This window comes from Cryptomeria japonica, chromosome 4, assembly GCF_030272615.1.
Source record: "Cryptomeria japonica chromosome 4, Sugi_1.0, whole genome shotgun sequence".
NCBI classification, from domain to species: Eukaryota; Viridiplantae; Streptophyta; class Pinopsida; order Cupressales; family Cupressaceae; genus Cryptomeria; species Cryptomeria japonica.
The window spans coordinates 490,349,301-490,357,841 of record NC_081408.1 but is presented as its reverse complement, the minus strand read 5'-3'; the positions used below and the strand labels follow the sequence as shown (position 1 = coordinate 490,357,841).

The window sequence follows — 8,541 nt, the reverse complement described above, 5'->3', positions numbered from 1 at the left end:
ATTTTTGAAACAAAATGTGAGTCCATTTTGAGGGAGATATGGTATGGAAGGAATGATAGGATCATGAAGTAGATTGGATCAAATGAAAGCAGAGGAACCCATTTTATAAGTAAGGGGTTCGTGACTAGCTTGGGTAGGGGTGATGGGATCTTGAGAAGGATTAGGGTCATGAGATGGATATGAAGGGACACCTTGATCTTGACTTGGAAGAGAATCATTGGAATTTGTGTTTTGCTCTTGATTTTGAATTGAATCATTGTAAAGGATGGAAGTGATATCATGATCTTTCATAGCATGTGGATTATGAATGGGACTTGGAAGGACACTTTACTCTTGAGATAGAAGGGGATCATCGTGGATGGAATAAAAAAGGATGAGGGGATATTCATTAAAATATCAATTGACATGTGGGATCTTGATAAAAAATTGGATGAGATTGGAGAGTCATGGTATCTTGATCTTGATTTATGTTAGGACCTATTTCTTCTGACTTTGGATTATCCTCTCGACATGGGGTATGGGTTTGGATATGCATGGAAGATTCTTGGAAGGATTCAATGTTTTGGCATGATAAAGATGGGTTTTGAATGAGACTCTTTGGAGTAGGTTTTGATTGGGAATGGGGCATATAGTGGCATTAGATCTTGTATTTTTGAATTGTATAAGGGATTTGTATAAAGGAATGGATTAAATCTTGGATTTGTACTGTGGATAGCCCTTGGAGGTAAACTCAAAAGATGTTATCATTGGATTTATCATTTGGTATGGAATCACATGAGGTAGATATGGCATTGACATAATCACTTTGGAATGAGCCATTGCTAGACATAGGTGGATGCTTTTGTTCATGCTCGAAAGAGGCATCTTGACATATTTGATTTATCTTGCTTTGTGATCATGTGTAGGCCATGAAAGACTCCTAGGAGTACACTAATGAATGTAAAGGTACACACTATGGTTTTGGAATTTTTTAGAATTTTGGATTATAATGCAACTAAAATACACCTATGTTTTTGGATTTTTTAGTAACAATGAGACTAATATGCACTTATTTTTTGGATTTTTGAGATTTTTGGGATGACAATGCATCTAAAAGATGACAATACTATTCTATGTTTTGGGGTATTTTTGAGATTTTTGATAATGTCTTGATGAAAAATATGCAATCCTGTAAGCTTGATTCCTAGAAAATTTGTGAGCACAAACCTATGGATGTTCACCAAAGAAATTGAAAGAGACAACTTGACTTAAAAATATGATAATGGTTGATTGGGGATTTGATAAAAGTTGTGGCCTTGTGCTAGAATGATCAACATAAGGGCTAAACTTGATGATTGTTTGATAATAAAAAATTGATGAGGTCTTGGTATCTTGACAATAACTAAGGTTTAACCCTAAGACTTGATTTTCTAATTTCCTTGGGAATAGCTAATTCCTCTAATGTAATTTGTCTAAGGAGAGTAATGTTTGCAAACTTGATTTTTAATCTAAAAGGACCCTAAAAGAAACTAATGTTGCAAAAAACAAACAAACTAGATGAACCTACCAATCCTAATGACCTTATCAATCACACAGTTGAAGTTGATTTTGGATCCCAATTTGACAATTCTTGACTTGATTGAATTTTTTTATTTTGGCAGACAATTGCTTGACTATGATTCATAGATCCATGACAAATTGGTATCAATTGTGTGAATCTTCCATCAAATGTGTGAAGAGATTGTAGGAAGTTGCATGACAAATTTTGGTAGATGCATAAATTAAAAAGCAATTGCATGACAAATTTATTCAGTTGCATGACTAAGGTTTCAAATAGTTCAATGAAAGTTTTTTAGGGAAATCAGATTATTAGGCAATTAGAAAACAATGAATACAGTTTGGCTACTGACTTGGACTACTTTGAAATTAGAGTTCACATTAACTTGGGCCTAATTTAGCCTGAAGATTGGATAGACTTTATTGGTATAAACACAATAATTTTAACACACACTTTAGAAACAAGCACTTGTCCTACTCAAGGTAAGAAAGGATATTACTTGATTGGGTCTCCATTGTAATAAAATACTTATCCATTGCATAAAGGTAGAGATTCAGGCCTACAAAAGATTTCCATTTTCTCTTACCCCCGAAGGTCCAAAGACCTTATGAATTGAGGAGTTCCTATTTTACTATGGGAGATACACGAGGGGTATCTACAGGGTACGATCTACACTCCCTAAAATATTAAGCATAGGGTTTTGGCCTCTAATTACAAGGATTTTAATTGAATACTTGAGGAAACTAGTACATACACATTCGATGGTGAGACACTTAAGTCTCTAATCAACCATATGTGGCTTTAAGTCCACCCCCAAATTGACATTGTTGACATATGAGCTTGAGATGGGCTACAACTTTTGCTCCCACCCTTTTTGCATAGTAGCCCATATGAAATACCTCTCGAGGTCAAGCCAAGGGGTAATGAAATCCCCAAGAATCCTCTCCTACTAGAATAATATGATTTTCTCTTATAGACAAGCTCCACAAAGGCAAGGGGAGAGGATACTTCACATAGGATTTTGGGTAAAAAACAAAATGTGTTGAAGCACCACACTACCAAGCACAAATGAATGCAAGATTTCAAAAAATGAATTCAAATCATCCTCCAAGGTTCCTACAAAGCATTTTTTAGTAGTTTCAACACCGCCCCTTTTCCTGCAAGAAAATTGTTATTAAGCTGAGGGGTCTTCATCAAATGAAGGACAAGTTGCATAGACTGAGTTAGTTGCAACAAAATAGCCCAAAATGAATAATCTCCAAATGATATAAGATATGCTATGAGTAAATTCCTAATGATTTTCTCATAGATTTGAAAAAAAATCTCACTAAAAGATAATCTTGTATGAAAAAGATACGAGAAAATAAACTTTTAAAAAGAAGGGGCGACTTTAAACAAATTTACCAAATTTTATTTGACATACATGGAAAAAATAATTATACCAAAGTATAGAGCATTGAATCAAATTTCCAACACATTTTGAATTTTGAAAATCCGATATCTTATGCAAAATTTATGCTTGTTTTTGTAAATGTGAGATTTTTGATGTACATATGCGTGAAAGATTAGATGTAGATACATACAATAATTGACAATTGCTTGATTTTAAGCACACAATGCATGAATATGAGCATACAATTGTGTAAATTAATTCACAGTTGCGTGAATAAATTTTGTAATTTGAAACTTGCATCTATACACTTTCCAAAATTAGATTGTTGTTCATGTCAGGTTTTTTGATGTGCATGGGAGAAAAAATCAACATGTCAAAATTTAGACTAAATAAGCCAACCATTAAATCTTAAATCTAATAGCAAAGTCCAATCATAACACAATGAAGAATACTAAAGAAAATCAACAAAATGAAATAACAATGAAATAAGAAAACTCAATGTTGATTCCCAAGCACTTGGCCTCCATTGTTCTTATTTTCCTTGTGTTGGATGATGGCTCTCAAAGTTGTAGTTTATGAAAACTCGCAAGATAGATGCATGAGAATACGAAGATAGTGGTTGTTGAAAATGGAGGATTGAATTTGAATTTATAGATTTTTAGGAATTCGATTTGATGGTTGATATTGATTTGAGAACAAGATTGATCAATGACTGAGATTTCACGAGACAAGGTGATTGGAGATAATCACTCAACATGACTAAATCTAATTGAGGAAATAACTCATTTGATTGGTTGGTTAAGAGATTTGATCGAGAGTGGAACTAAATAGATTGACTAGTCAGAACAAGGTGATTTCAAAAAAAGGGGAAGTGACTAACTAGTTAGAAAAAGTGATTGCTGGCTCACTAGTTAGAATTGAGTGTTAGTGGTAGTTAGGTATTTCCACATGTGTTGTAGGAAATTTGAAATGAAATGTCATTTGGAGGAAAGTTGGGTTTTTTTTTTATATTGATTATAGCGAAAAAATAGTACAGATATCAAAAAGAAGTTGTCACTAAGAATAAACTAATCCATCCAGAGGAGCATACTGAACATTAGAGAAATTTGGGTTTTCAAAAAAATGAAATTGAAATTGGAAAGAGAGGGAAATGAATTTGATTTGAATCTATGAGGGAAACAAAATTAATTGAACTGATGGATAAATGAAATTAAAGAATTTTTTTTATTTAATTAAGATGACATTATTAGATAATTAAATAATTTAAAGAAATTATTTAATTATGAGAATATAGTAGAAATTAATTTAATTAAATGATAAAGATTTGTTTAATTAAATTGGATAATCAAAATTAATTTAATAATTACGATATTTAATTAATATTAAAAAGAAAATGATTATGGAATCAAAGGAAATTTGAATCACGAGTTATGAAATTGAAGAGTAATGTTAATGTAGAAGAATAAAAATGAAATAAAATTATTTAGTTATCAAGGAGAATAATTAGTAAAATTGGCAATATGCGAGCGAGAGACCAATTCAAGTGTCTTCAAAGAGACAAAATCCTTTTTGTCTATAATTAATATTTTTCGTTAAAAAACTCACATCTTTACAATTGAAATCAAACAAATTTTGTTTAGCCTTGACAAATTCTAACTACTAATTTGTTGGACCTTTTATTGTCTGTAATACATATTTTTTGTTAAAAAAAATCACATTTTTACATTTAAAATCCATTTTGTTTAGCCTTGAAAAATTCTAACTCCTAACTCGTTGGAAGGTACATGTATAAATTTGCATTTTGAGCAATATGCATTAATCTCTTATTGTTATTACATGTACTAAATAATCATGTACCACATTAAATAGTTAAACCTCCAATATTGAAGGCCCAAAAAATGACTAGACCAATCAGATTGTAGATAATCAAAATTTTGAACATTTTTCATTAGAAGAATTACATGTTAACAATTGATGGCATTTGAGAACATGAAAATTTGCTTAAGAATGAAAAATTCTCACATTTCATTATATGAAAGGTACACATATTAATGGGACAATTAAGCGATTTCAAATACGACAACTTCTCTATGACCAATACTTGAAAAAATCACTTCTTACAAAAAAAGACTTGTCAAAATCTATTTTTTTTTATAAGCATCTCATACAAAACATTATTTTCTAAGATCTTGAATTCAGTAACAACAAGTCAAAAAGTCATATCATACGTTTTAACTTGTCTAGACCAACTTGATATTTTTACAGAATTTTACAAAATTCACTTTCTAAATAGTCATTTGAACATTGTTGTTGAAGTTATATTTTTCATCATCTAAATGTAGCAATTTAGAAGAGAGAAAGATGCTAACACCACCACAACATCATGATTACCACAAAATTGTTTTTTAATTAATCATATTAGGGGAAAGGACCCATAGTTGAGTGCATTCCAATTCTTGTGATAGAAGTTGTTGATTTAATACCCCAATATCTCTTGATTTAATGTCCAACCTTTGTATAACATTGCACCAATAGTTGTATGATAAGTACCAATAATTGAATGAAATATACCATTTGTTGTGAAAAGTAACCAATCATGTGATGCCACATCAGCTGCACAAGTATTGATGCCCTTTTGCACACCTATTGGTCTCACTTTTTTTCTGGGCTGTTTTGGACACCTTGGCAAAAAGCATGCTGATGTGGCATCATATTTGATGATGTGGCTCTGAAACCTTAGTTATAAGCAGGGGACTTGCCAAGTAAGCTGCTGTAAAAAAATTGGATTGATTTGAAATTTCTACGTGAGAAGCACGCACAACTACTAGGTCCTTTTCCTTAAAAGATGAATAACAAGGAAAAAAAATCATTTCTTACATTTAAAAAATTCTAAATCTAAAAATCTTTGTCAAATATCAAATATATGATATATTTGTTTTCCTCAAACCTTGACTTCGAATATTTGGAAAAAACAAAATCCATTAAATAAGGTCAACAAGTCATATCCATACTGTTTCACTAATGGATTACAAGTTTTACATTTTCAGGAAATTCACTTTTCTAAACAGCCATTGAAACTAGCTAATTAAAACCATATAAGGTGTACCATAACAATCATGAAGCTGTAAATTACAGCAAATGATGAACACCAGGCCCACAAAAAAAAATTAAAACGAGAAAAACGTTAGAAGAACGCGATCTTCAAAACGCAATATTCTAAAGCCTATCTCCAGTTCACTGGAGGCAGAGCATCATTTTAGTTTCCAATGTTTTCATGTGGGCCGCCTCCACGTCAGAAAAGAGTACACGACAATATTGACACGTCGGCTGTCCATCTCTTCCTGGCTGTAATAATGGGCGACGTTCTAATCCTTCGGAAGCAAGATATTGATTAAAAAGCTCGGAATAGACCAACTACTTGCCTGTCACAAAATGCTCGGAAATCGAAGTGGCAAGAAAATCCGACGGATGTAGCCCAGCTGTCAACACCATTGAAATAACTGCGATGCTTCCTTCTTTCTGTTCAATTTAACTCAGAGGGCTGCGAAGTTGAATCGTTAGGGTTTTGTTTTTTTCAATTTGAATGAAATGCATTTAAAAACTTGAGGGTTGATACTGATGCTTGAAAAGCTGTAAATTTCTGAATTTGTCGGGAGAAAAGGGCGTAAATGTCACTTGTTGGGAGCCTTTAACATTTGTTGAGGTTCATTCTAAGGAAATGCTTTGGATGAGCTGAATTTAACTGCCATTCTTTTGTGTATAGTTAAGTTTCTCCTCCTTATTTATTTCATCTTTTGCTTTCTTCATTGTAAATTTTAATTTTGCACAATTTGTAGATAAGCAAACGATTGCTCCAAAAATATTATGTTTGGATAATCATTATGTTGAATTTGACATCCAAGATTCGTTTCCTCATACATTTTTGTTTCCGCAAACTTTATGTTTTCATGAATTGAGGCGAAATTTGTACTTTTCGTTTTAGATTAAAATTTGTACTTTTTTTTTTTTTTTTTTGAGATTTTGGAGAAGTATGAGAGTGAAGTTTCTGCCGTTTGCAATTTTATTGCTCTTCTTTAATCTTTGTTCCTTTTCATATTTTTCTTTTTCTATCAAGCGTTTCAAATTTTCAAGACATTGAGACAATTAATTCAAAAATCTTCGATTCACACAAGCATTGGAGTGGAATTGGCTGTCACTTGTTGCCATTTTCTCGTGGCAGGTAATTTATCATTCTCATTTTAAAAAAAATTCGTTTTCATATAAAGTTTGGAACATGTCTGCAGTTTAAATCTGTTAAGCTAGAGGTTTTGAATCTAAATTTGGAGTATGTGTGTCAATTTTCTAATTTTCAATGGCAAAATTTTGACATTCCATTTTTGAGTTAATATTTCCACGTTTAGAACACATTTCAACCAGTATTAGAAATATGGTGGTTTTGAACGAGCATTACAGTTGAATTTTGACAATCATTCTACACCTCTTTCTTGTAATATTTATTCATCATTTTCCAGGTGAATTTTGTTCATTTGGACAAAAATAAAAAACTATTTGAAAAGGATTCATTTAGGGAAGCATTAGAGTTGAATGTGTCTGTCATTTGATACAAAATTGCATCTTCTATGGCACAGTTTTTTCTTTAGATTATTGAGTAAACTTTTGCACGTTTTGAAGAAATTTCAACTATCTTGGAAATGTTCTGGATTTGGAGAAGCATTAGAGTAAATTGGACCTGTCTTATAGGTAATGTTGAGGGGCCCAAACCTGAAATATGAACAAAAGAGAACATTATAGAAAAGATACTATCAAAGTCTGCATGAACAACCCAGGAGTGCAGTAGTACAAAAAACAGGAACAATATATGAGCGCTAACCAGAGGAGCTGAGCAACCAAAATTAAAACAACACCCCACATCAGAATATTTAGGGAAGAGCCAAAATTCCCCAACGACTGACAGCATCCACATCCACCTCCTGATGATCAAACACCTGGCTTTACTGCTACCATCCTGAGCTTGACATCTCCACTACCAGCAGAGTTTTTGATCCCCTCAAATTTGATACCATGAATCATCTCTGTTTTTTTTGCAGCCCTCAACACCTTTCCTGCTGACAGAGGAGGAAACGCATACACACTAGAAACTTCTAAAGTAACTTAATGTTGGGAAATAAGCAAATACTTGATCACTGTTTGCAGATTTTGACAGAAAGTAGTGAGAGTGTCTATGTCCATATTCACCTCTCCTAGCTTAACATTGCCAACTCTGATGGATCCACCCTAGAACACTTGACATTTTTTCGATTGTCCTTTTTCTTTGTCTCCGACATCCTCTTCTTCTTTGTCCTCGACATCCTCTTTTGCTTTGCTCTCGACCATAGTGGCATTCTCAAGAGTGGTAGGGACAACTCTAGCCAGCCTCTTTCTCTCTCTGAAGGTGCTATCCAAGCCAGTCTCACAGAGAAATCTACTACTAACATTGAATGAGAGCAAAGAGTTCTGCTGTCTGCTTATCCCTCCTTCCATATAGGCTATACCACTTTTAACCAAGTTCAGTAAGATGAAGTGAGGGCAATTGGAAATTTTCCTTAGTCTATGGTTAGACACCTAGCTGCGA

At 32.9% G+C, this 8,541-nt stretch overlaps 1 protein-coding gene across 4 annotated transcripts in view; it reads left to right on the top strand.

Moving 5' to 3' along the window:
- Positions 1-5,997: 5,997 nt before the first annotated feature.
- The window catches only part of LOC131060388 (inositol transporter 1), a 132,942-nt gene continuing 130,398 nt past the window's right edge, over positions 5,998-8,541 (top strand). For 2 of the 4 annotated variants that reach the window (XM_057993598.2, XM_057993596.2), the window contains exon 1: positions 5,998-6,692. The gene's annotated coding sequence lies outside the window, so the exon portion shown is untranslated. The other 2 variants (XM_057993597.2, XM_057993595.2) reach the window with 2 other exon arrangements.